This window comes from Rhinoderma darwinii (assembly GCF_050947455.1).
Source record: "Rhinoderma darwinii isolate aRhiDar2 chromosome 5 unlocalized genomic scaffold, aRhiDar2.hap1 SUPER_5_unloc_7, whole genome shotgun sequence".
Lineage (NCBI taxonomy): Eukaryota > Metazoa > Chordata > Amphibia > Anura > Rhinodermatidae > Rhinoderma > Rhinoderma darwinii.
The window spans coordinates 234,137-259,330 of NW_027461820.1; the positions used below are offsets into that span (position 1 = coordinate 234,137).

General features: G+C 47.8%; 17 non-coding genes across 17 annotated transcripts; all 17 read left to right on the top strand.

The window, feature by feature from the left end:
* Window positions 1–1,103: 1,103 nt before the first annotated feature.
* On the top strand, window positions 1,104–1,294 carry LOC142696729 (U2 spliceosomal RNA). Its single transcript, XR_012864592.1, has one exon. It is a non-coding gene; the product is annotated as a U2 spliceosomal RNA (small nuclear RNA).
* A 1,312-nt stretch (window positions 1,295–2,606) lies between these two features.
* LOC142696730 (U2 spliceosomal RNA) lies at window positions 2,607–2,797 on the top strand. The gene has a single exon (XR_012864593.1). It is a non-coding gene; the product is annotated as a U2 spliceosomal RNA (small nuclear RNA).
* Window positions 2,798–4,080: 1,283 nt separating this feature from the next.
* LOC142696732 (U2 spliceosomal RNA) lies at window positions 4,081–4,271 on the top strand. The gene has a single exon (XR_012864594.1). It is a non-coding gene; the product is annotated as a U2 spliceosomal RNA (small nuclear RNA).
* A 1,284-nt stretch (window positions 4,272–5,555) lies between these two features.
* On the top strand, window positions 5,556–5,746 carry LOC142696733 (U2 spliceosomal RNA). The gene has a single exon (XR_012864595.1). It is a non-coding gene; the product is annotated as a U2 spliceosomal RNA (small nuclear RNA).
* A 1,308-nt stretch (window positions 5,747–7,054) lies between these two features.
* On the top strand, window positions 7,055–7,245 carry LOC142696735 (U2 spliceosomal RNA). Its single transcript, XR_012864597.1, has one exon. It is a non-coding gene; the product is annotated as a U2 spliceosomal RNA (small nuclear RNA).
* A 1,304-nt stretch (window positions 7,246–8,549) lies between these two features.
* Window positions 8,550–8,740, top strand: LOC142696736 (U2 spliceosomal RNA). Its single transcript, XR_012864598.1, has one exon. It is a non-coding gene; the product is annotated as a U2 spliceosomal RNA (small nuclear RNA).
* Window positions 8,741–10,016: 1,276 nt separating this feature from the next.
* Window positions 10,017–10,207, top strand: LOC142696737 (U2 spliceosomal RNA). Its single transcript, XR_012864599.1, has one exon. It is a non-coding gene; the product is annotated as a U2 spliceosomal RNA (small nuclear RNA).
* A 1,288-nt stretch (window positions 10,208–11,495) lies between these two features.
* On the top strand, window positions 11,496–11,686 carry LOC142696738 (U2 spliceosomal RNA). Its single transcript, XR_012864600.1, has one exon. It is a non-coding gene; the product is annotated as a U2 spliceosomal RNA (small nuclear RNA).
* Window positions 11,687–12,974: 1,288 nt separating this feature from the next.
* LOC142696590 (U2 spliceosomal RNA) lies at window positions 12,975–13,165 on the top strand. The gene has a single exon (XR_012864471.1). It is a non-coding gene; the product is annotated as a U2 spliceosomal RNA (small nuclear RNA).
* Window positions 13,166–14,450: 1,285 nt separating this feature from the next.
* Window positions 14,451–14,641, top strand: LOC142696739 (U2 spliceosomal RNA). Its single transcript, XR_012864601.1, has one exon. It is a non-coding gene; the product is annotated as a U2 spliceosomal RNA (small nuclear RNA).
* A 1,303-nt stretch (window positions 14,642–15,944) lies between these two features.
* LOC142696741 (U2 spliceosomal RNA) lies at window positions 15,945–16,135 on the top strand. The gene has a single exon (XR_012864603.1). It is a non-coding gene; the product is annotated as a U2 spliceosomal RNA (small nuclear RNA).
* A 1,277-nt stretch (window positions 16,136–17,412) lies between these two features.
* LOC142696743 (U2 spliceosomal RNA) lies at window positions 17,413–17,603 on the top strand. Its single transcript, XR_012864604.1, has one exon. It is a non-coding gene; the product is annotated as a U2 spliceosomal RNA (small nuclear RNA).
* Window positions 17,604–18,886: 1,283 nt separating this feature from the next.
* On the top strand, window positions 18,887–19,077 carry LOC142696744 (U2 spliceosomal RNA). Its single transcript, XR_012864605.1, has one exon. It is a non-coding gene; the product is annotated as a U2 spliceosomal RNA (small nuclear RNA).
* A 1,288-nt stretch (window positions 19,078–20,365) lies between these two features.
* LOC142696745 (U2 spliceosomal RNA) lies at window positions 20,366–20,556 on the top strand. The gene has a single exon (XR_012864606.1). It is a non-coding gene; the product is annotated as a U2 spliceosomal RNA (small nuclear RNA).
* A 1,296-nt stretch (window positions 20,557–21,852) lies between these two features.
* LOC142696746 (U2 spliceosomal RNA) lies at window positions 21,853–22,043 on the top strand. The gene has a single exon (XR_012864607.1). It is a non-coding gene; the product is annotated as a U2 spliceosomal RNA (small nuclear RNA).
* A 1,268-nt stretch (window positions 22,044–23,311) lies between these two features.
* LOC142696747 (U2 spliceosomal RNA) lies at window positions 23,312–23,502 on the top strand. Its single transcript, XR_012864608.1, has one exon. It is a non-coding gene; the product is annotated as a U2 spliceosomal RNA (small nuclear RNA).
* Window positions 23,503–24,790: 1,288 nt separating this feature from the next.
* Window positions 24,791–24,981, top strand: LOC142696748 (U2 spliceosomal RNA). The gene has a single exon (XR_012864609.1). It is a non-coding gene; the product is annotated as a U2 spliceosomal RNA (small nuclear RNA).
* The last annotated feature ends 213 nt before the right edge of the window (window positions 24,982–25,194 follow it).

Genomic DNA, 25,194 nt, shown 5'->3' on the forward strand with positions numbered 1-25,194 from the left:
TGTCGTCTGTGTTTCTGTGTTTCCGGCATTTCACATTGGAACACCTCATTCACCTTCCTTGTCTTCTCTCCGCCCTCCCTTTTAGGTAAGTTAAAGAGCTGCACCTGAGCCAGCCACTGATTGATTGATTGATTGATTGATTGATTGATTGATTGATTGATTGATGCAGCACAACAGTCAAATAGTGGAGTGGAGTAGGGGAACAGCAAACAGCCAATAAAGCAGCCCGCCCGCTCGCCTGCCCGCCACAATGGACCTACCTGTGTACACTAGATGGATGTGATGGAATGTACTGTCGTCCCTACATTTCAAGAAGAAGTAAGAATTGCAGTTGCAACAAAGCCTTGCTTGCCTACAAAGAGAGCAGCAATTTGGATTTGTTACTATGTTACCTAGAAGAATAACAAACTGTGCAAGGATGGAGGTTGTAGGAGCAAGGAGAAGTTGTCTGTAAAGTTGGTGGATGCCTATTTTCCATTTTGCAGTCCCTTGTCTCCCTCTTGTGGCCTCCTGGAGGCAACTAGCTGTGCAAAAAAAAGACAGCCTGGCGGCCGGCTGTTGCAGTGTTGCCCTCTCAGGCAACACTGAGTGACTGACTGAGCCTCACCGTCTTATATAAAGTTCAGACGGAACTTTGCACGTGTCATAGTGGAGCCCTCAGGATTCCAGAGCCAGCTTTCTGACATCATAATGGGGCCTCAGAGATAAAAGCCTGGGCCCAGGCAGTGTTGGTCAGTGCTGCTCAGCAGGCAGCACTGGACTGGACTGGATTACAGCTGATACAAGGTGTGAAGGAACAAGGGGTGGCTGTGGGCATGCACTTGCTGCCGCTGCCAGTGTTTATCTGCATGGCAGCAGGGCATTTGGGCGTTGCCAGGAAGGCGTTTTTATGTAGATTCCTCCTCTTTCAGCACTGCATTGTGGTGCAAGCAAAAGAAGCAAATCCTGTCTGGCTTCCTCTCCGGCCTTTATTCACCTCCCGTGTAGCTGTGAGTGTGTGAGCCTGCAGGGCCCCATGGAATTGCCTAGAAGTAGGCTGAATCGCTGCAAGGGCTGAACAGCAGTATCGGGCAGGCTCGGGCAACGCGCGGCCCGTTCGGGTTATCGCTTCTCGGCCTTTTGGCTAAGATCAAGTGTAGTATCTGTTCTTATCAGTTTAATATCTGATACGTCCCCTATCTGGGGACCATATATTAAATGGATTTTTAGAACAGGGAGATGGAAATAGAGCTTGCTCTGTCCACTCCACGCATTGACCTGGTATTGCAGTATTTCCAGGACCGGTGCACCCTTTCCTTATGTGTTGACTAAAAGCAGATTCCAAAAGTGTTTTTTGTCTTTGCTATTGTTTCTGTCTTTCTGAAGGGATCTCCCCTTTTAATCCCATTATTTCAACACCTGTTGGACAATGCATGAGTGATAATGAGCTCATTGATTAAATGCAATTAATGAATAGATTGCCACCTCTTGTTGTGTGTCGTCTGTGTTTCTGTGTTTCCGGCATTTCACATTGGAACACCTCATTCACCTTCCTTGTCTTCTCTCCGCCCTCCCTTTTAGGTAAGTTAAAGAGCTGCACCTGAGCCAGCCACTGATTGATTGATTGATTGATTGATTGATTGATTGATTGATTGATTGATTGATTGATTGATTGATTGATTGATTGATGCAGCACAACAGTCAAATAGTGGAGTGGAGTAGGGGAACAGCAAACAGCCAATAAAGCAGCCCGCCCGCTCGCCTGCCCGCCACAATGGACCTACCTGTGTACACTAGATGGATGTGATGGAATGTACTGTCGTCCCTACATTTCAAGAAGAAGTAAGAATTGCAGTTGCAACAAAGCCTTGCTTGCCTACAAAGAGAGCAGCAATTTGGATTTGTTACTATGTTACCTAGAAGAATAACAAACTGTGCAAGGATGGAGGTTGTAGGAGCAAGGAGAAGTTGTCTGTAAAGTTGGTGGATGCCTATTTTCCATTTTGCAGTCCCTTGTCTCCCTCTTGTGGCCTCCTGGAGGCAACTAGCTGTGCAAAAAAAAGACAGCCTGGCGGCCGGCTGTTGCAGTGTTGCCCTCTCAGGCAACACTGAGTGACTGACTGAGCCTCACCGTCTTATATAAAGTTCAGACGGAACTTTGCACGTGTCATAGTGGAGCCCTCAGGATTCCAGAGCCAGCTTTCTGACATCATAATGGGGCCTCAGAGATAAAAGCCTGGGCCCAGGCAGTGTTGGTCAGTGCTGCTCAGCAGGCAGCACTGGACTGGACTGGATTACAGCTGATACAAGGTGTGAAGGAACAAGGGGTGGCTGTGGGCATGCACTTGCTGCCGCTGCCAGTGTTTATCTGCATGGCAGCAGGGCATTTGGGCGTTGCCAGGAAGGCGTTTTTATGTAGATTCCTCCTCTTTCAGCACTGCATTGTGGTGCAAGCAAAAGAAGCAAATCCTGTCTGGCTTCCTCTCCGGCCTTTATTCACCTCCCGTGTAGCTGTGAGTGTGTGAGCCTGCAGGGCCCCATGGAATTGCCTAGAAGTAGGCTGAATCGCTGCAAGGGCTGAACAGCAGTATCGGGCAGGCTCGGGCAACGCGCGGCCCGTTCGGGTTATCGCTTCTCGGCCTTTTGGCTAAGATCAAGTGTAGTATCTGTTCTTATCAGTTTAATATCTGATACGTCCCCTATCTGGGGACCATATATTAAATGGATTTTTAGAACAGGGAGATGGAAATAGAGCTTGCTCTGTCCACTCCACGCATTGACCTGGTATTGCAGTATTTCCAGGACCGGTGCACCCTTTCCTTATGTGTTGACTAAAAGCAGATTCCAAAAGTGTTTTTTGTCTTTGCTATTGTTTCTGTCTTTCTGAAGGGATCTCCCCTTTTAATCCCATTATTTCAACACCTGTTGGACAATGCATGAGTGATAATGAGCTCATTGATTAAATGCAATTAATGAATAGATTGCCACCTCTTGTTGTGTGTCGTCTGTGTTTCTGTGTTTCCGGCATTTCACATTGGAACACCTCATTCACCTTCCTTGTCTTCTCTCCGCCCTCCCTTTTAGGTAAGTTAAAGAGCTGCACCTGAGCCAGCCACTGATTGATTGATTGATTGATTGATTGATTGATTGATTGATTGATTGATGCAGCACAACAGTCAAATAGTGGAGTGGAGTAGGGAACAGCAAACAGCCAATAAAGCAGCCCGCCCGCTCGCCTGCCCGCCACAATGGACCTACCTGTGTACACTAGATGGATGTGATGGAATGTACTGTCGTCCCTACATTTCAAGAAGAAGTAAGAATTGCAGTTGCAACAAAGCCTTGCTTGCCTACAAAGAGAGCAGCAATTTGGATTTGTTACTATGTTACCTAGAAGAATAACAAACTGTGCAAGGATGGAGGTTGTAGGAGCAAGGAGAAGTTGTCTGTAAAGTTGGTGGATGCCTATTTTCCATTTTGCAGTCCCTTGTCTCCCTCTTGTGGCCTCCTGGAGGCAACTAGCTGTGCAAAAAAAAGACAGCCTGGCGGCCGGCTGTTGCAGTGTTGCCCTCTCAGGCAACACTGAGTGACTGACTGAGCCTCACCGTCTTATATAAAGTTCAGACGGAACTTTGCACGTGTCATAGTGGAGCCCTCAGGATTCCAGAGCCAGCTTCCTGACATCATAATGGGGCCTCAGAGATAAAAGCCTGGGCCCAGGCAGTGTTGGTCAGTGCTGCTCAGCAGGCAGCACTGGACTGGACTGGATTACAGCTGATACAAGGTGTGAAGGAACAAGGGGTGGCTGTGGGCATGCACTTGCTGCCGCTGCCAGTGTTTATCTGCATGGCAGCAGGGCATTTGGGCGTTGCCAGGAAGGCGTTTTTATGTAGATTCCTCCTCTTTCAGCACTGCATTGTGGTGCAAGCAAAAGAAGCAAATCCTGTCTGGCTTCCTCTCCGGCCTTTATTCACCTCCCGTGTAGCTGTGAGTGTGTGAGCCTGCAGGGCCCCATGGAATTGCCTAGAAGTAGGCTGAATCGCTGCAAGGGCTGAACAGCAGTATCGGGCAGGCTCGGGCAACGCGCGGCCCGTTCGGGTTATCGCTTCTCGGCCTTTTGGCTAAGATCAAGTGTAGTATCTGTTCTTATCAGTTTAATATCTGATACGTCCCCTATCTGGGGACCATATATTAAATGGATTTTTAGAACAGGGAGATGGAAATAGAGCTTGCTCTGTCCACTCCACGCATTGACCTGGTATTGCAGTATTTCCAGGACCGGTGCACCCTTTCCTTATGTGTTGACTAAAAGCAGATTCCAAAAGTGTTTTTTGTCTTTGCTATTGTTTCTGTCTTTCTGAAGGGATCTCCCCTTTTAATCCCATTATTTCAACACCTGTTGGACAATGCATGAGTGATAATGAGCTCATTGATTAAATGCAATTAATGAATAGATTGCCACCTCTTGTTGTGTGTCGTCTGTGTTTCTGTGTTTCCGGCATTTCACATTGGAACACCTCATTCACCTTCCTTGTCTTCTCTCCGCCCTCCCTTTTAGGTAAGTTAAAGAGCTGCACCTGAGCCAGCCACTGATTGATTGATTGATTGATTGATTGATTGATTGATTGATTGATTGATGCAGCACAACAGTCAAATAGTGGAGTGGAGTAGGGGAACAGCAAACAGCCAATAAAGCAGCCCGCCCGCTCGCCTGCCCGCCACAATGGACCTACCTGTGTACACTAGATGGATGTGATGGAATGTACTGTCGTCCCTACATTTCAAGAAGAAGTAAGAATTGCAGTTGCAACAAAGCCTTGCTTGCCTACAAAGAGAGCAGCAATTTGGATTTGTTACTATGTTACCTAGAAGAATAACAAACTGTGCAAGGATGGAGGTTGTAGGAGCAAGGAGAAGTTGTCTGTAAAGTTGGTGGATGCCTATTTTCCATTTTGCAGTCCCTTGTCTCCCTCTTGTGGCCTCCTGGAGGCAACTAGCTGTGCAAAAAAAAGACAGCCTGGCGGCCGGCTGTTGCAGTGTTGCCCTCTCAGGCAACACTGAGTGACTGACTGAGCCTCACCGTCTTATATAAAGTTCAGACGGAACTTTGCACGTGTCATAGTGGAGCCCTCAGGATTCCAGAGCCAGCTTTCTGACATCATAATGGGGCCTCAGAGATAAAAGCCTGGGCCCAGGCAGTGTTGGTCAGTGCTGCTCAGCAGGCAGCACTGGACTGGACTGGATTACAGCTGATACAAGGTGTGAAGGAACAAGGGGTGGCTGTGGGCATGCACTTGCTGCCGCTGCCAGTGTTTATCTGCATGGCAGCAGGGCATTTGGGCGTTGCCAGGAAGGCGTTTTTATGTAGATTCCTCCTCTTTCAGCACTGCATTGTGGTGCAAGCAAAAGAAGCAAATCCTGTCTGGCTTCCTCTCCGGCCTTTATTCACCTCCCGTGTAGCTGTGAGTGTGTGAGCCTGCAGGGCCCCATGGAATTGCCTAGAAGTAGGCTGAATCGCTGCAAGGGCTGAACAGCAGTATCGGGCAGGCTCGGGCAACGCGCGGCCCGTTCGGGTTATCGCTTCTCGGCCTTTTGGCTAAGATCAAGTGTAGTATCTGTTCTTATCAGTTTAATATCTGATACGTCCCCTATCTGGGGACCATATATTAAATGGATTTTTAGAACAGGGAGATGGAAATAGAGCTTGCTCTGTCCACTCCACGCATTGACCTGGTATTGCAGTATTTCCAGGACCGGTGCACCCTTTCCTTATGTGTTGACTAAAAGCAGATTCCAAAAGTGTTTTTTGTCTTTGCTATTGTTTCTGTCTTTCTGAAGGGATCTCCCCTTTTAATCCCATTATTTCAACACCTGTTGGACAATGCATGAGTGATAATGAGCTCATTGATTAAATGCAATTAATGAATAGATTGCCACCTCTTGTTGTGTGTCGTCTGTGTTTCTGTGTTTCCGGCATTTCACATTGGAACACCTCATTCACCTTCCTTGTCTTCTCTCCGCCCTCCCTTTTAGGTAAGTTAAAGAGCTGCACCTGAGCCAGCCACTGATTGATTGATTGATTGATTGATTGATTGATTGATTGATTGATTGATTGATTGATTGATTGATTGATTGATGCAGCACAACAGTCAAATAGTGGAGTGGAGTAGGGGAACAGCAAACAGCCAATAAAGCAGCCCGCCCGCTCGCCTGCCCGCCACAATGGACCTACCTGTGTACACTAGATGGATGTGATGGAATGTACTGTCGTCCCTACATTTCAAGAAGAAGTAAGAATTGCAGTTGCAACAAAGCCTTGCTTGCCTACAAAGAGAGCAGCAATTTGGATTTGTTACTATGTTACCTAGAAGAATAACAAACTGTGCAAGGATGGAGGTTGTAGGAGCAAGGAGAAGTTGTCTGTAAAGTTGGTGGATGCCTATTTTCCATTTTGCAGTCCCTTGTCTCCCTCTTGTGGCCTCCTGGAGGCAACTAGCTGTGCAAAAAAAAGACAGCCTGGCGGCCGGCTGTTGCAGTGTTGCCCTCTCAGGCAACACTGAGTGACTGACTGAGCCTCACCGTCTTATATAAAGTTCAGACGGAACTTTGCACGTGTCATAGTGGAGCCCTCAGGATTCCAGAGCCAGCTTTCTGACATCATAATGGGGCCTCAGAGATAAAAGCCTGGGCCCAGGCAGTGTTGGTCAGTGCTGCTCAGCAGGCAGCACTGGACTGGACTGGATTACAGCTGATACAAGGTGTGAAGGAACAAGGGGTGGCTGTGGGCATGCACTTGCTGCCGCTGCCAGTGTTTATCTGCATGGCAGCAGGGCATTTGGGCGTTGCCAGGAAGGCGTTTTTATGTAGATTCCTCCTCTTTCAGCACTGCATTGTGGTGCAAGCAAAAGAAGCAAATCCTGTCTGGCTTCCTCTCCGGCCTTTATTCACCTCCCGTGTAGCTGTGAGTGTGTGAGCCTGCAGGGCCCCATGGAATTGCCTAGAAGTAGGCTGAATCGCTGCAAGGGCTGAACAGCAGTATCGGGCAGGCTCGGGCAACGCGCGGCCCGTTCGGGTTATCGCTTCTCGGCCTTTTGGCTAAGATCAAGTGTAGTATCTGTTCTTATCAGTTTAATATCTGATACGTCCCCTATCTGGGGACCATATATTAAATGGATTTTTAGAACAGGGAGATGGAAATAGAGCTTGCTCTGTCCACTCCACGCATTGACCTGGTATTGCAGTATTTCCAGGACCGGTGCACCCTTTCCTTATGTGTTGACTAAAAGCAGATTCCAAAAGTGTTTTTTGTCTTTGCTATTGTTTCTGTCTTTCTGAAGGGATCTCCCCTTTTAATCCCATTATTTCAACACCTGTTGGACAATGCATGAGTGATAATGAGCTCATTGATTAAATGCAATTAATGAATAGATTGCCACCTCTTGTTGTGTGTCGTCTGTGTTTCTGTGTTTCCGGCATTTCACATTGGAACACCTCATTCACCTTCCTTGTCTTCTCTCCGCCCTCCCTTTTAGGTAAGTTAAAGAGCTGCACCTGAGCCAGCCACTGATTGATTGATTGATTGATTGATTGATTGATTGATTGATTGATTGATTGATTGATTGATTGATTGATGCAGCACAACAGTCAAATAGTGGAGTGGAGTAGGGGAACAGCAAACAGCCAATAAAGCAGCCCGCCCGCTCGCCTGCCCGCCACAATGGACCTACCTGTGTACACTAGATGGATGTGATGGAATGTACTGTCGTCCCTACATTTCAAGAAGAAGTAAGAATTGCAGTTGCAACAAAGCCTTGCTTGCCTACAAAGAGAGCAGCAATTTGGATTTGTTACTATGTTACCTAGAAGAATAACAAACTGTGCAAGGATGGAGGTTGTAGGAGCAAGGAGAAGTTGTCTGTAAAGTTGGTGGATGCCTATTTTCCATTTTGCAGTCCCTTGTCTCCCTCTTGTGGCCTCCTGGAGGCAACTAGCTGTGCAAAAAAAAGACAGCCTGGCGGCCGGCTGTTGCAGTGTTGCCCTCTCAGGCAACACTGAGTGACTGACTGAGCCTCACCGTCTTATATAAAGTTCAGACGGAACTTTGCACGTGTCATAGTGGAGCCCTCAGGATTCCAGAGCCAGCTTTCTGACATCATAATGGGGCCTCAGAGATAAAAGCCTGGGCCCAGGCAGTGTTGGTCAGTGCTGCTCAGCAGGCAGCACTGGACTGGACTGGATTACAGCTGATACAAGGTGTGAAGGAACAAGGGGTGGCTGTGGGCATGCACTTGCTGCCGCTGCCAGTGTTTATCTGCATGGCAGCAGGGCATTTGGGCGTTGCCAGGAAGGCGTTTTTATGTAGATTCCTCCTCTTTCAGCACTGCATTGTGGTGCAAGCAAAAGAAGCAAATCCTGTCTGGCTTCCTCTCCGGCCTTTATTCACCTCCCGTGTAGCTGTGAGTGTGTGAGCCTGCAGGGCCCCATGGAATTGCCTAGAAGTAGGCTGAATCGCTGCAAGGGCTGAACAGCAGTATCGGGCAGGCTCGGGCAACGCGCGGCCCGTTCGGGTTATCGCTTCTCGGCCTTTTGGCTAAGATCAAGTGTAGTATCTGTTCTTATCAGTTTAATATCTGATACGTCCCCTATCTGGGGACCATATATTAAATGGATTTTTAGAACAGGGAGATGGAAATAGAGCTTGCTCTGTCCACTCCACGCATTGACCTGGTATTGCAGTATTTCCAGGACCGGTGCACCCTTTCCTTATGTGTTGACTAAAAGCAGATTCCAAAAGTGTTTTTTGTCTTTGCTATTGTTTCTGTCTTTCTGAAGGGATCTCCCCTTTTAATCCCATTATTTCAACACCTGTTGGACAATGCATGAGTGATAATGAGCTCATTGATTAAATGCAATTAATGAATAGATTGCCACCTCTTGTTGTGTGTCGTCTGTGTTTCTGTGTTTCCGGCATTTCACATTGGAACACCTCATTCACCTTCCTTGTCTTCTCTCCGCCCTCCCTTTTAGGTAAGTTAAAGAGCTGCACCTGAGCCAGCCACTGATTGATTGATTGATTGATTGATTGATTGATTGATTGATGCAGCACAACAGTCAAATAGTGGAGTGGAGTAGGGGAACAGCAAACAGCCAATAAAGCAGCCCGCCCGCTCGCCTGCCCGCCACAATGGACCTACCTGTGTACACTAGATGGATGTGATGGAATGTACTGTCGTCCCTACATTTCAAGAAGAAGTAAGAATTGCAGTTGCAACAAAGCCTTGCTTGCCTACAAAGAGAGCAGCAATTTGGATTTGTTACTATGTTACCTAGAAGAATAACAAACTGTGCAAGGATGGAGGTTGTAGGAGCAAGGAGAAGTTGTCTGTAAAGTTGGTGGATGCCTATTTTCCATTTTGCAGTCCCTTGTCTCCCTCTTGTGGCCTCCTGGAGGCAACTAGCTGTGCAAAAAAAAGACAGCCTGGCGGCCGGCTGTTGCAGTGTTGCCCTCTCAGGCAACACTGAGTGACTGACTGAGCCTCACCGTCTTATATAAAGTTCAGACGGAACTTTGCACGTGTCATAGTGGAGCCCTCAGGATTCCAGAGCCAGCTTTCTGACATCATAATGGGGCCTCAGAGATAAAAGCCTGGGCCCAGGCAGTGTTGGTCAGTGCTGCTCAGCAGGCAGCACTGGACTGGACTGGATTACAGCTGATACAAGGTGTGAAGGAACAAGGGGTGGCTGTGGGCATGCACTTGCTGCCGCTGCCAGTGTTTATCTGCATGGCAGCAGGGCATTTGGGCGTTGCCAGGAAGGCGTTTTTATGTAGATTCCTCCTCTTTCAGCACTGCATTGTGGTGCAAGCAAAAGAAGCAAATCCTGTCTGGCTTCCTCTCCGGCCTTTATTCACCTCCCGTGTAGCTGTGAGTGTGTGAGCCTGCAGGGCCCCATGGAATTGCCTAGAAGTAGGCTGAATCGCTGCAAGGGCTGAACAGCAGTATCGGGCAGGCTCGGGCAACGCGCGGCCCGTTCGGGTTATCGCTTCTCGGCCTTTTGGCTAAGATCAAGTGTAGTATCTGTTCTTATCAGTTTAATATCTGATACGTCCCCTATCTGGGGACCATATATTAAATGGATTTTTAGAACAGGGAGATGGAAATAGAGCTTGCTCTGTCCACTCCACGCATTGACCTGGTATTGCAGTATTTCCAGGACCGGTGCACCCTTTCCTTATGTGTTGACTAAAAGCAGATTCCAAAAGTGTTTTTTGTCTTTGCTATTGTTTCTGTCTTTCTGAAGGGATCTCCCCTTTTAATCCCATTATTTCAACACCTGTTGGACAATGCATGAGTGATAATGAGCTCATTGATTAAATGCAATTAATGAATAGATTGCCACCTCTTGTTGTGTGTCGTCTGTGTTTCTGTGTTTCCGGCATTTCACATTGGAACACCTCATTCACCTTCCTTGTCTTCTCTCCGCCCTCCCTTTTAGGTAAGTTAAAGAGCTGCACCTGAGCCAGCCACTGATTGATTGATTGATTGATTGATTGATTGATTGATTGATTGATTGATTGATGCAGCACAACAGTCAAATAGTGGAGTGGAGTAGGGGAACAGCAAACAGCCAATAAAGCAGCCCGCCCGCTCGCCTGCCCGCCACAATGGACCTACCTGTGTACACTAGATGGATGTGATGGAATGTACTGTCGTCCCTACATTTCAAGAAGAAGTAAGAATTGCAGTTGCAACAAAGCCTTGCTTGCCTACAAAGAGAGCAGCAATTTGGATTTGTTACTATGTTACCTAGAAGAATAACAAACTGTGCAAGGATGGAGGTTGTAGGAGCAAGGAGAAGTTGTCTGTAAAGTTGGTGGATGCCTATTTTCCATTTTGCAGTCCCTTGTCTCCCTCTTGTGGCCTCCTGGAGGCAACTAGCTGTGCAAAAAAAAGACAGCCTGGCGGCCGGCTGTTGCAGTGTTGCCCTCTCAGGCAACACTGAGTGACTGACTGAGCCTCACCGTCTTATATAAAGTTCAGACGGAACTTTGCACGTGTCATAGTGGAGCCCTCAGGATTCCAGAGCCAGCTTTCTGACATCATAATGGGGCCTCAGAGATAAAAGCCTGGGCCCAGGCAGTGTTGGTCAGTGCTGCTCAGCAGGCAGCACTGGACTGGACTGGATTACAGCTGATACAAGGTGTGAAGGAACAAGGGGTGGCTGTGGGCATGCACTTGCTGCCGCTGCCAGTGTTTATCTGCATGGCAGCAGGGCATTTGGGCGTTGCCAGGAAGGCGTTTTTATGTAGATTCCTCCTCTTTCAGCACTGCATTGTGGTGCAAGCAAAAGAAGCAAATCCTGTCTGGCTTCCTCTCCGGCCTTTATTCACCTCCCGTGTAGCTGTGAGTGTGTGAGCCTGCAGGGCCCCATGGAATTGCCTAGAAGTAGGCTGAATCGCTGCAAGGGCTGAACAGCAGTATCGGGCAGGCTCGGGCAACGCGCGGCCCGTTCGGGTTATCGCTTCTCGGCCTTTTGGCTAAGATCAAGTGTAGTATCTGTTCTTATCAGTTTAATATCTGATACGTCCCCTATCTGGGGACCATATATTAAATGGATTTTTAGAACAGGGAGATGGAAATAGAGCTTGCTCTGTCCACTCCACGCATTGACCTGGTATTGCAGTATTTCCAGGACCGGTGCACCCTTTCCTTATGTGTTGACTAAAAGCAGATTCCAAAAGTGTTTTTTGTCTTTGCTATTGTTTCTGTCTTTCTGAAGGGATCTCCCCTTTTAATCCCATTATTTCAACACCTGTTGGACAATGCATGAGTGATAATGAGCTCATTGATTAAATGCAATTAATGAATAGATTGCCACCTCTTGTTGTGTGTCGTCTGTGTTTCTGTGTTTCCGGCATTTCACATTGGAACACCTCATTCACCTTCCTTGTCTTCTCTCCGCCCTCCCTTTTAGGTAAGTTAAAGAGCTGCACCTGAGCCAGCCACTGATTGATTGATTGATTGATTGATTGATTGATTGATTGATTGATTGATTGATGCAGCACAACAGTCAAATAGTGGAGTGGAGTAGGGGAACAGCAAACAGCCAATAAAGCAGCCCGCCCGCTCGCCTGCCCGCCACAATGGACCTACCTGTGTACACTAGATGGATGTGATGGAATGTACTGTCGTCCCTACATTTCAAGAAGAAGTAAGAATTGCAGTTGCAACAAAGCCTTGCTTGCCTACAAAGAGAGCAGCAATTTGGATTTGTTACTATGTTACCTAGAAGAATAACAAACTGTGCAAGGATGGAGGTTGTAGGAGCAAGGAGAAGTTGTCTGTAAAGTTGGTGGATGCCTATTTTCCATTTTGCAGTCCCTTGTCTCCCTCTTGTGGCCTCCTGGAGGCAACTAGCTGTGCAAAAAAAAGACAGCCTGGCGGCCGGCTGTTGCAGTGTTGCCCTCTCAGGCAACACTGAGTGACTGACTGAGCCTCACCGTCTTATATAAAGTTCAGACGGAACTTTGCACGTGTCATAGTGGAGCCCTCAGGATTCCAGAGCCAGCTTTCTGACATCATAATGGGGCCTCAGAGATAAAAGCCTGGGCCCAGGCAGTGTTGGTCAGTGCTGCTCAGCAGGCAGCACTGGACTGGACTGGATTACAGCTGATACAAGGTGTGAAGGAACAAGGGGTGGCTGTGGGCATGCACTTGCTGCCGCTGCCAGTGTTTATCTGCATGGCAGCAGGGCATTTGGGCGTTGCCAGGAAGGCGTTTTTATGTAGATTCCTCCTCTTTCAGCACTGCATTGTGGTGCAAGCAAAAGAAGCAAATCCTGTCTGGCTTCCTCTCCGGCCTTTATTCACCTCCCGTGTAGCTGTGAGTGTGTGAGCCTGCAGGGCCCCATGGAATTGCCTAGAAGTAGGCTGAATCGCTGCAAGGGCTGAACAGCAGTATCGGGCAGGCTCGGGCAACGCGCGGCCCGTTCGGGTTATCGCTTCTCGGCCTTTTGGCTAAGATCAAGTGTAGTATCTGTTCTTATCAGTTTAATATCTGATACGTCCCCTATCTGGGGACCATATATTAAATGGATTTTTAGAACAGGGCGATGGAAATAGAGCTTGCTCTGTCCACTCCACGCATTGACCTGGTATTGCAGTATTTCCAGGACCGGTGCACCCTTTCCTTATGTGTTGACTAAAAGCAGATTCCAAAAGTGTTTTTTGTCTTTGCTATTGTTTCTGTCTTTCTGAAGGGATCTCCCCTTTTAATCCCATTATTTCAACACCTGTTGGACAATGCATGAGTGATAATGAGCTCATTGATTAAATGCAATTAATGAATAGATTGCCACCTCTTGTTGTGTGTCGTCTGTGTTTCTGTGTTTCCGGCATTTCACATTGGAACACCTCATTCACCTTCCTTGTCTTCTCTCCGCCCTCCCTTTTAGGTAAGTTAAAGAGCTGCACCTGAGCCAGCCACTGATTGATTGATTGATTGATTGATTGATTGATTGATTGATTGATTGATTGCAGCACAACAGTCAAATAGTGGAGTGGAGTAGGGGAACAGCAAACAGCCAATAAAGCAGCCCGCCCGCTCGCCTGCCCGCCACAATGGACCTACCTGTGTACACTAGATGGATGTGATGGAATGTACTGTCGTCCCTACATTTCAAGAAGAAGTAAGAATTGCAGTTGCAACAAAGCCTTGCTTGCCTACAAAGAGAGCAGCAATTTGGATTTGTTACTATGTTACCTAGAAGAATAACAAACTGTGCAAGGATGGAGGTTGTAGGAGCAAGGAGAAGTTGTCTGTAAAGTTGGTGGATGCCTATTTTCCATTTTGCAGTCCCTTGTCTCCCTCTTGTGGCCTCCTGGAGGCAACTAGCTGTGCAAAAAAAAGACAGCCTGGCGGCCGGCTGTTGCAGTGTTGCCCTCTCAGGCAACACTGAGTGACTGACTGAGCCTCACCGTCTTATATAAAGTTCAGACGGAACTTTGCACGTGTCATAGTGGAGCCCTCAGGATTCCAGAGCCAGCTTTCTGACATCATAATGGGGCCTCAGAGATAAAAGCCTGGGCCCAGGCAGTGTTGGTCAGTGCTGCTCAGCAGGCAGCACTGGACTGGACTGGATTACAGCTGATACAAGGTGTGAAGGAACAAGGGGTGGCTGTGGGCATGCACTTGCTGCCGCTGCCAGTGTTTATCTGCATGGCAGCAGGGCATTTGGGCGTTGCCAGGAAGGCGTTTTTATGTAGATTCCTCCTCTTTCAGCACTGCATTGTGGTGCAAGCAAAAGAAGCAAATCCTGTCTGGCTTCCTCTCCGGCCTTTATTCACCTCCCGTGTAGCTGTGAGTGTGTGAGCCTGCAGGGCCCCATGGAATTGCCTAGAAGTAGGCTGAATCGCTGCAAGGGCTGAACAGCAGTATCGGGCAGGCTCGGGCAACGCGCGGCCCGTTCGGGTTATCGCTTCTCGGCCTTTTGGCTAAGATCAAGTGTAGTATCTGTTCTTATCAGTTTAATATCTGATACGTCCCCTATCTGGGGACCATATATTAAATGGATTTTTAGAACAGGGAGATGGAAATAGAGCTTGCTCTGTCCACTCCACGCATTGACCTGGTATTGCAGTATTTCCAGGACCGGTGCACCCTTTCCTTATGTGTTGACTAAAAGCAGATTCCAAAAGTGTTTTTTGTCTTTGCTATTGTTTCTGTCTTTCTGAAGGGATCTCCCCTTTTAATCCCATTATTTCAACACCTGTTGGACAATGCATGAGTGATAATGAGCTCATTGATTAAATGCAATTAATGAATAGATTGCCACCTCTTGTTGTGTGTCGTCTGTGTTTCTGTGTTTCCGGCATTTCACATTGGAACACCTCATTCACCTTCCTTGTCTTCTCTCCGCCCTCCCTTTTAGGTAAGTTAAAGAGCTGCACCTGAGCCAGCCACTGATTGATTGATTGATTGATTGATTGATTGATTGATTGATTGATTGATTGATTGATTGATTGATGCAGCACAACAGTCAAATAGTGGAGTGGAGTAGGGGAACAGCAAACAGCCAATAAAGCAGCCCGCCCGCTCGCCTGCCCGCCACAATGGACCTACCTGTGTACACTAGATGGATGTGATGGAATGTACTGTCGTCCCTACATTTCAAGAAGAAGTAAGAATTGCAGTTGCAACAAAGCCTTGCTTGCCTACAAAGAGAGCAGCAATTTGGTGGATTTGTTACTATGTTACCTAGAAGAATAACAAACTGTGCAAGGATGGAGGTTGTAGGAGCAAGGAGAAGTTGTCTGTAAAGTTGGTGGATGCCTATTTTCCATTTTGCAGTCCCTTGTCTCCCTCTTGTGGCCTCCTGGAGGCAACTAGCTGTGCAAAAAAAAGACAGCCTGGCGGCCGGCTGTTGCAGTGTTGCCCTCTCAGGCAACACTGAGTGACTGACTGAGCCTCACCGTCTTATATAAAGTTCAGACGGAACTTTGCACGTGTCATAGTGGAGCCCTCAGGATTCCAGAGCCAGCTTTCTGACATCATAATGGGGCCTCAGAGATAAAAGCCTGGGCCCAGGCAGTGTTGGTCAGTGCTGCTCAGCAGGCAGCACTGGACTGGACTGGATTACAGCTGATACAAGGTGTGAAGGAACAAGGGGTGGCTGTGGGCATGCACTTGCTGCCGCTGCCAGTGTTTATCTGCATGGCAGCAGGGCATTTGGGCGTTGCCAGGAAGGCGTTTTTATGTAGATTCCTCCTCTTTCAGCACTGCATTGTGGTGCAAGCAAAAGAAGCAAATCCTGTCTGGCTTCCTCTCCGGCCTTTATTCACCTCCCGTGTAGCTGTGAGTGTGTGAGCCTGCAGGGCCCCATGGAATTGCCTAGAAGTAGGCTGAATCGCTGCAAGGGCTGAACAGCAGTATCGGGCAGGCTCGGGCAACGCGCGGCCCGTTCGGGTTATCGCTTCTCGGCCTTTTGGCTAAGATCAAGTGTAGTATCTGTTCTTATCAGTTTAATATCTGATACGTCCCCTATCTGGGGACCATATATTAAATGGATTTTTAGAACAGGGAGATGGAAATAGAGCTTGCTCTGTCCACTCCACGCATTGACCTGGTATTGCAGTATTTCCAGGACCGGTGCACCCTTTCCTTATGTGTTGACTAAAAGCAGATTCCAAAAGTGTTTTTTGTCTTTGCTATTGTTTCTGTCTTTCTGAAGGGATCTCCCCTTTTAATCCCATTATTTCAACACCTGTTGGACAATGCATGAGTGATAATGAGCTCATTGATTAAATGCAATTAATGAATAGATTGCCACCTCTTGTTGTGTGTCGTCTGTGTTTCTGTGTTTCCGGCATTTCACATTGGAACACCTCATTCACCTTCCTTGTCTTCTCTCCGCCCTCCCTTTTAGGTAAGTTAAAGAGCTGCACCTGAGCCAGCCACTGATTGATTGATTGATTGATTGATTGATTGATTGATTGATTGCAGCACAACAGTCAAATAGTGGAGTGGAGTAGGGGAACAGCAAACAGCCAATAAAGCAGCCCGCCCGCTCGCCTGCCCGCCACAATGGACCTACCTGTGTACACTAGATGGATGTGATGGAATGTACTGTCGTCCCTACATTTCAAGAAGAAGTAAGAATTGCAGTTGCAACAAAGCCTTGCTTGCCTACAAAGAGAGCAGCAATTTGGATTTGTTACTATGTTACCTAGAAGAATAACAAACTGTGCAAGGATGGAGGTTGTAGGAGCAAGGAGAAGTTGTCTGTAAAGTTGGTGGATGCCTATTTTCCATTTTGCAGTCCCTTGTCTCCCTCTTGTGGCCTCCTGGAGGCAACTAGCTGTGCAAAAAAAAGACAGCCTGGCGGCCGGCTGTTGCAGTGTTGCCCTCTCAGGCAACACTGAGTGACTGACTGAGCCTCACCGTCTTATATAAAGTTCAGACGGAACTTTGCACGTGTCATAGTGGAGCCCTCAGGATTCCAGAGCCAGCTTTCTGACATCATAATGGGGCCTCAGAGATAAAAGCCTGGGCCCAGGCAGTGTTGGTCAGTGCTGCTCAGCAGGCAGCACTGGACTGGACTGGATTACAGCTGATACAAGGTGTGAAGGAACAAGGGGTGGCTGTGGGCATGCACTTGCTGCCGCTGCCAGTGTTTATCTGCATGGCAGCAGGGCATTTGGGCGTTGCCAGGAAGGCGTTTTTATGTAGATTCCTCCTCTTTCAGCACTGCATTGTGGTGCAAGCAAAAGAAGCAAATCCTGTCTGGCTTCCTCTCCGGCCTTTATTCACCTCCCGTGTAGCTGTGAGTGTGTGAGCCTGCAGGGCCCCATGGAATTGCCTAGAAGTAGGCTGAATCGCTGCAAGGGCTGAACAGCAGTATCGGGCAGGCTCGGGCAACGCGCGGCCCGTTCGGGTTATCGCTTCTCGGCCTTTTGGCTAAGATCAAGTGTAGTATCTGTTCTTATCAGTTTAATATCTGATACGTCCCCTATCTGGGGACCATATATTAAATGGATTTTTAGAACAGGGAGATGGAAATAGAGCTTGCTCTGTCCACTCCACGCATTGACCTGGTATTGCAGTATTTCCAGGACCGGTGCACCCTTTCCTTATGTGTTGACTAAAAGCAGATTCCAAAAGTGTTTTTTGTCTTTGCTATTGTTTCTGTCTTTCTGAAGGGATCTCCCCTTTTAATCCCATTATTTCAACACCTGTTGGACAATGCATGAGTGATAATGAGCTCATTGATTAAATGCAATTAATGAATAGATTGCCACCTCTTGTTGTGTGTCGTCTGTGTTTCTGTGTTTCCGGCATTTCACATTGGAACACCTCATTCACCTTCCTTGTCTTCTCTCCGCCCTCCCTTTTAGGTAAGTTAAAGAGCTGCACCTGAGCCAGCCACTGATTGATTGTTGATTGATTGATTGATTGATTGATTGATTGATTGATGCAGCACAACAGTCAAATAGTGGAGTGGAGTAGGGGAACAGCAAACAGCCAATAAAGCAGCCCGCCCGCTCGCCTGCCCGCCACAATGGACCTACCTGTGTACACTAGATGGATGTGATGGAATGTACTGTCGTCCCTACATTTCAAGAAGAAGTAAGAATTGCAGTTGCAACAAAGCCTTGCTTGCCTACAAAGAGAGCAGCAATTTGGATTTGTTACTATGTTACCTAGAAGAATAACAAACTGTGCAAGGATGGAGGTTGTAGGAGCAAGGAGAAGTTGTCTGTAAAGTTGGTGGATGCCTATTTTCCATTTTGCAGTCCCTTGTCTCCCTCTTGTGGCCTCCTGGAGGCAACTAGCTGTGCAAAAAAAAGACAGCCTGGCGGCCGGCTGTTGCAGTGTTGCCCTCTCAGGCAACACTGAGTGACTGACTGAGCCTCACCGTCTTATATAAAGTTCAGACGGAACTTTGCACGTGTCATAGTGGAGCCCTCAGGATTCCAGAGCCAGCTTTCTGACATCATAATGGGGCCTCAGAGATAAAAGCCTGGGCCCAGGCAGTGTTGGTCAGTGCTGCTCAGCAGGCAGCACTGGACTGGACTGGATTACAGCTGATACAAGGTGTGAAGGAACAAGGGGTGGCTGTGGGCATGCACTTGCTGCCGCTGCCAGTGTTTATCTGCATGGCAGCAGGGCATTTGGGCGTTGCCAGGAAGGCGTTTTTATGTAGATTCCTCCTCTTTCAGCACTGCATTGTGGTGCAAGCAAAAGAAGCAAATCCTGTCTGGCTTCCTCTCCGGCCTTTATTCACCTCCCGTGTAGCTGTGAGTGTGTGAGCCTGCAGGGCCCCATGGAATTGCCTAGAAGTAGGCTGAATCGCTGCAAGGGCTGAACAGCAGTATCGGGCAGGCTCGGGCAACGCGCGGCCCGTTCGGGTTATCGCTTCTCGGCCTTTTGGCTAAGATCAAGTGTAGTATCTGTTCTTATCAGTTTAATATCTGATACGTCCCCTATCTGGGGACCATATATTAAATGGATTTTTAGAACAGGGAGATGGAAATAGAGCTTGCTCTGTCCACTCCACGCATTGACCTGGTATTGCAGTATTTCCAGGACCGGTGCACCCTTTCCTTATGTGTTGACTAAAAGCAGATTCCAAAAGTGTTTTTTGTCTTTGCTATTGTTTCTGTCTTTCTGAAGGGATCTCCCCTTTTAATCCCATTATTTCAACACCTGTTGGACAATGCATGAGTGATAATGAGCTCATTGATTAAATGCAATTAATGAATAGATTGCCACCTCTTGTTGTGTGTCGTCTGTGTTTCTGTGTTTCCGGCATTTCACATTGGAACACCTCATTCACCTTCCTTGTCTTCTCTCCGCCCTCCCTTTTAGGTAAGTTAAAGAGCTGCACCTGAGCCAGCCACTGATTGATTGATTGATTGATTGATTGATTGATTGATTGATTGATTGATTGATGCAGCACAACAGTCAAATAGTGGAGTGGAGTTTGGGAACAGCAAACAGCCAATAAAGCAGCCCGCCCGCTCGCCTGCCCGCCACAATGGACCTACCTGTGTACACTAGATGGATGTGATGGAATGTACTGTCGTCCCTACATTTCAAGAAGAAGTAAGAATTGCAGTTGCAACAAAGCCTTGCTTGCCTACAAAGAGAGCAGCAATTTGGATTTGTTACTATGTTACCTAGAAGAATAACAAACTGTGCAAGGATGGAGGTTGTAGGAGCAAGGAGAAGTTGTCTGTAAAGTTGGTGGATGCCTATTTTCCATTTTGCAGTCCCTTGTCTCCCTCTTGTGGCCTCCTGGAGGCAACTAGCTGTGCAAAAAAAAGACAGCCTGGCGGCCGGCTGTTGCAGTGTTGCCCTCTCAGGCAACACTGAGTGACTGACTGAGCCTCACCGTCTTATATAAAGTTCAGACGGAACTTTGCACGTGTCATAGTGGAGCCCTCAGGATTCCAGAGCCAGCTTTCTGACATCATAATGGGGCCTCAGAGATAAAAGCCTGGGCCCAGGCAGTGTTGGTCAGTGCTGCTCAGCAGGCAGCACTGGACTGGACTGGATTACAGCTGATACAAGGTGTGAAGGAACAAGGGGTGGCTGTGGGCATGCACTTGCTGCCGCTGCCAGTGTTTATCTGCATGGCAGCAGGGCATTTGGGCGTTGCCAGGAAGGCGTTTTTATGTAGATTCCTCCTCTTTCAGCACTGCATTGTGGTGCAAGCAAAAGAAGCAAATCCTGTCTGGCTTCCTCTCCGGCCTTTATTCACCTCCCGTGTAGCTGTGAGTGTGTGAGCCTGCAGGGCCCCATGGAATTGCCTAGAAGTAGGCTGAATCGCTGCAAGGGCTGAACAGCAGTATCGGGCAGGCTCGGGCAACGCGCGGCCCGTTCGGGTTATCGCTTCTCGGCCTTTTGGCTAAGATCAAGTGTAGTATCTGTTCTTATCAGTTTAATATCTGATACGTCCCCTATCTGGGGACCATATATTAAATGGATTTTTAGAACAGGGAGATGGAAATAGAGCTTGCTCTGTCCACTCCACGCATTGACCTGGTATTGCAGTATTTCCAGGACCGGTGCACCCTTTCCTTATGTGTTGACTAAAAGCAGATTCCAAAAGTGTTTTTTGTCTTTGCTATTGTTTCTGTCTTTCTGAAGGGATCTCCCCTTTTAATCCCATTATTTCAACACCTGTTGGACAATGCATGAGTGATAATGAGCTCATTGATTAAATGCAATTAATGAATAGATTGCCACCTCTTGTTGTGTGTCGTCTGTGTTTCTGTGTTTCCGGCATTTCACATTGGAACACCTCATTCACCTTCCTTGTCTTCTCTCCGCCCTCCCTTTTAGGTAAGTTAAAGAGCTGTACCTGAGCCAGCTACTGATTGATTGATTGATTGATTGATTGATTGATTGATTGATTGATTGATTGATTGATTGATGCAGCACAACAGTCAAATAGTGGAGTGGAGTAGGGGAACAGCAAACAGCCAATAAAGCAGCCCGCCCGCTCGCCTGCCCGCCACAATGGACCTACCTGTGTACACTAGATGGATGTGATGGAATGTACTGTCGTCCCTACATTTCAAGAAGAAGTAAGAATTGCAGTTGCAACAAAGCCTTGCTTGCCTACAAAGAGAGCAGCAATTTGGATTTGTTACTATGTTACCTAGAAGAATAACAAACTGTGCAAGGATGGAGGTTGTAGGAGCAAGGAGAAGTTGTCTGTAAAGTTGGTGGATGCCTATTTTCCATTTTGCAGTCCCTTGTCTCCCTCTTGTGGCCTCCTGGAGGCAACTAGCTGTGCAAAAAAAAGACAGCCTGGCGGCCGGCTGTTGCAGTGTTGCCCTCTCAGGCAACACTGAGTGACTGACTGAGCCTCACCGTCTTATATAAAGTTCAGACGGAACTTTGCACGTGTCATAGTGGAGCCCTCAGGATTCCAGAGCCAGCTTTCTGACATCATAATGGGGCCTCAGAGATAAAAGCCTGGGCCCAGGCAGTGTTGGTCAGTGCTGCTCAGCAGGCAGCACTGGACTGGACTGGATTACAGCTGATACAAGGTGTGAAGGAACAAGGGGTGGCTGTGGGCATGCACTTGCTGCCGCTGCCAGTGTTTATCTGCATGGCAGCAGGGCATTTGGGCGTTGCCAGGAAGGCGTTTTTATGTAGATTCCTCCTCTTTCAGCACTGCATTGTGGTGCAAGCAAAAGAAGCAAATCCTGTCTGGCTTCCTCTCCGGCCTTTATTCACCTCCCGTGTAGCTGTGAGTGTGTGAGCCTGCAGGGCCCCATGGAATTGCCTAGAAGTAGGCTGAATCGCTGCAAGGGCTGAACAGCAGTATCGGGCAGGCTCGGGCAACGCGCGGCCCGTTCGGGTTATCGCTTCTCGGCCTTTTGGCTAAGATCAAGTGTAGTATCTGTTCTTATCAGTTTAATATCTGATACGTCCCCTATCTGGGGACCATATATTAAATGGATTTTTAGAACAGGGAGATGGAAATAGAGCTTGCTCTGTCCACTCCACGCATTGACCTGGTATTGCAGTATTTCCAGGACCGGTGCACCCTTTCCTTATGTGTTGACTAAAAGCAGATTCCAAAAGTGTTTTTTGTCTTTGCTATTGTTTCTGTCTTTCTGAAGGGATCTCCCCTTTTAATCCCATTATTTCAACACCTGTTGGACAATGCATGAGTGATAATGAGCTCATTGATTAAATGCAATTAATGAATAGATTGCCACCTCTTGTTGTGTGTCGTCTGTGTTTCTGTGTTTCCGGCATTTCACATTGGAACACCTCATTCACCTTCCTTGTCTTCTCTCCGCCCTCCCTTTTAGGTAAGTTAAAGAGCTGCACCTGAGCCAGCCACTGATTGATTGATTGATTGATTGATTGATTGATGCAGCACAACAGTCAAATAGTGGAGTGGAGTAGGGGAACAGCAAACAGCCAATAAAGCAGCCCGCCCGCTCGCCTGCCCGCCACAATGGACCTACCTGTGTACACTAGATGGATGTGATGGAATGTACTGTCGTCCCTACATTTCAAGAAGAAGTAAGAATTGCAGTTGCAACAAAGCCTTGCTTGCCTACAAAGAGAGCAGCAATTTGGATTTGTTACTATGTTACCTAGAAGAATAACAAACTGTGCAAGGATGGAGGTTGTAGGAGCAAGGAGAAGTTGTCTGTAAAGTTGGTGGATGCCTATTTTCCATTTTGCAGTCCCTTGTCTCCCTCTTGTGGCCTCCTGGAGGCAACTAGCTGTGCAAAAAAAAGACAGCCTGGCGGCCGGCTGTTGCAGTGTTGCCCTCTCAGGCAACACTGAGTGACTGACTGAGCCTCACCGTCTTATATAAAGTTCAGACGGAACTTTGCACGTGTCATAGTGGAGCCCTCAGGATTCCAGAGCCAGCTTTCTGACATCATAATGGGGCCTCAGAGATAAAAGCCTGGGCCCAGGCAGTGTTGGTCAGTGCTGCTCAGCAGGCAGCACTGGACTGGACTGGATTACAGCTGATACAAGGTGTGAAGGAACAAGGGGTGGCTGTGGGCATGCACTTGCTGCCGCTGCCAGTGTTTATCTGCATGGCAGCAGGGCATTTGGGCGTTGCCAGGAAGGCGTTTTTATGTAGATTCCTCCTCTTTCAGCACTGCATTGTGGTGCAAGCAAAAGAAGCAAATCCTGTCTGGCTTCCTCTCCGGCCTTTATTCACCTCCCATGTAGCTGTGAGTGTGTGAGCCTGCAGGGCCCCATGGAATTGCCTAGAAGTAGGCTGAATCGCTGCAAGGGCTGAACAGCAGTATCGGGCAGGCTCGGGCAACGCGCGGCCCGTTCGGGTTATCGCTTCTCGGCCTTTTGGCTAAGATCAAGTGTAGTATCTGTTCTTATCAGTTTAATATCTGATACGTCCCCTATCTGGGGACCATATATTAAATGGATTTTTAGAACAGGGAGATGGAAATAGAGCTTGCTCTGTCCACTCCACGCATTGACCTGGTATTGCAGTATTTCCAGGACCGGTGCACCCTTTCCTTATGTGTTGACTAAAAGCAGATTCCAAAAGTGTTTTTTGTCTTTGCTATTGTTTCTGTCTTTCTGAAGGGATCTCCCCTTTTAATCCCATTATTTCAACACCTGTTGGACAATGCATGAGTGATAATGAGCTCATTGATTAAATGCAATTAATGAATAGATTGCCACCTCTTGTTGTGTGTCGTCTGTGTTTCTGTGTTTCCGGCATTTCACATTGGAACACCTCATTCACCTTCCTTGTCTTCTCTCCGCCCTCCCTTTTAGGTAAGTTAAAGAGCTGCACCTGAGCCAGCCACTGATTGATTGATTGATTGATTGATTGATTGATTGATTGATTGATTGATTGATGCAGCACAACAGTCAAATAGTGGAGTGGAGTAGGGGAACAGCAAACAGCCAATAAAGCAGCCCGCCCGCTCGCCTGCCCGCCACAATGGACCTACCTGTGTACACTAGATGGATGTGATGGAATGTACTGTCGTCCCTACATTTCAAGAAGAAGTAAGAATTGCAGTTGCAACAAAGCCTTGCTTGCCTACAAAGAGAGCAGCAATTTGGATTTGTTACTATGTTACCTAGAAGAATAACAAACTGTGCAAGGATGGAGGTTGTAGGAGCAAGGAGAAGTTGTCTGTAAAGTTGGTGGATGCCTATTTTCCATTTTGCAGTCCCTTGTCTCCCTCTTGTGGCCTCCTGGAGGCAACTAGCTGTGCAAAAAAAAGACAGCCTGGCGGCCGGCTGTTGCAGTGTTGCCCTCTCAGGCAACACTGAGTGACTGACTGAGCCTCACCGTCTTATATAAAGTTCAGACGGAACTTTGCACGTGTCATAGTGGAGCCCTCAGGATTCCAGAGCCAGCTTTCTGACATCATAATGGGGCCTCAGAGATAAAAGCCTGGGCCCAGGCAGTGTTGGTCAGTGCTGCTCAGCAGGCAGCACTGGACTGGACTGGATTACAGCTGATACAAGGTGTGAAGGAACAAGGGGTGGCTGTGGGCATGCACTTGCTGCCGCTGCCAGTGTTTATCTGCATGGCAGCAGGGCATTTGGGCGTTGCCAGGAAGGCGTTTTTATGTAGATTCCTCCTCTTTCAGCACTGCATTGTGGTGCAAGCAAAAGAAGCAAATCCTGTCTGGCTTCCTCTCCGGCCTTTATTCACCTCCCATGTAGCTGTGAGTGTGTGAGCCTGCAGGGCCCCATGGAATTGCCTAGAAGTAGGCTGAATCGCTGCAAGGGCTGAACAGCAGTATCGGGCAGGCTCGGGCAACGCGCGGCCCGTTCGGGTTATCGCTTCTCGGCCTTTTGGCTAAGATCAAGTGTAGTATCTGTTCTTATCAGTTTAATATCTGATACGTCCCCTATCTGGGGACCATATATTAAATGGATTTTTAGAACAGGGAGATGGAAATAGAGCTTGCTCTGTCCACTCCACGCATTGACCTGGTATTGCAGTATTTCCAGGACCGGTGCACCCTTTCCTTATGTGTTGACTAAAAGCAGATTCCAAAAGTGTTTTTTGTCTTTGCTATTGTTTCTGTCTTTCTGAAGGGATCTCCCCTTTTAATCCCATTATTTCAACACCTGTTGGACAATGCATGAGTGATAATGAGCTCATTGATTAAATGCAATTAATGAATAGATTGCCACCTCTTGTTGTGTGTCGTCTGTGTTTCTGTGTTTCCGGCATTTC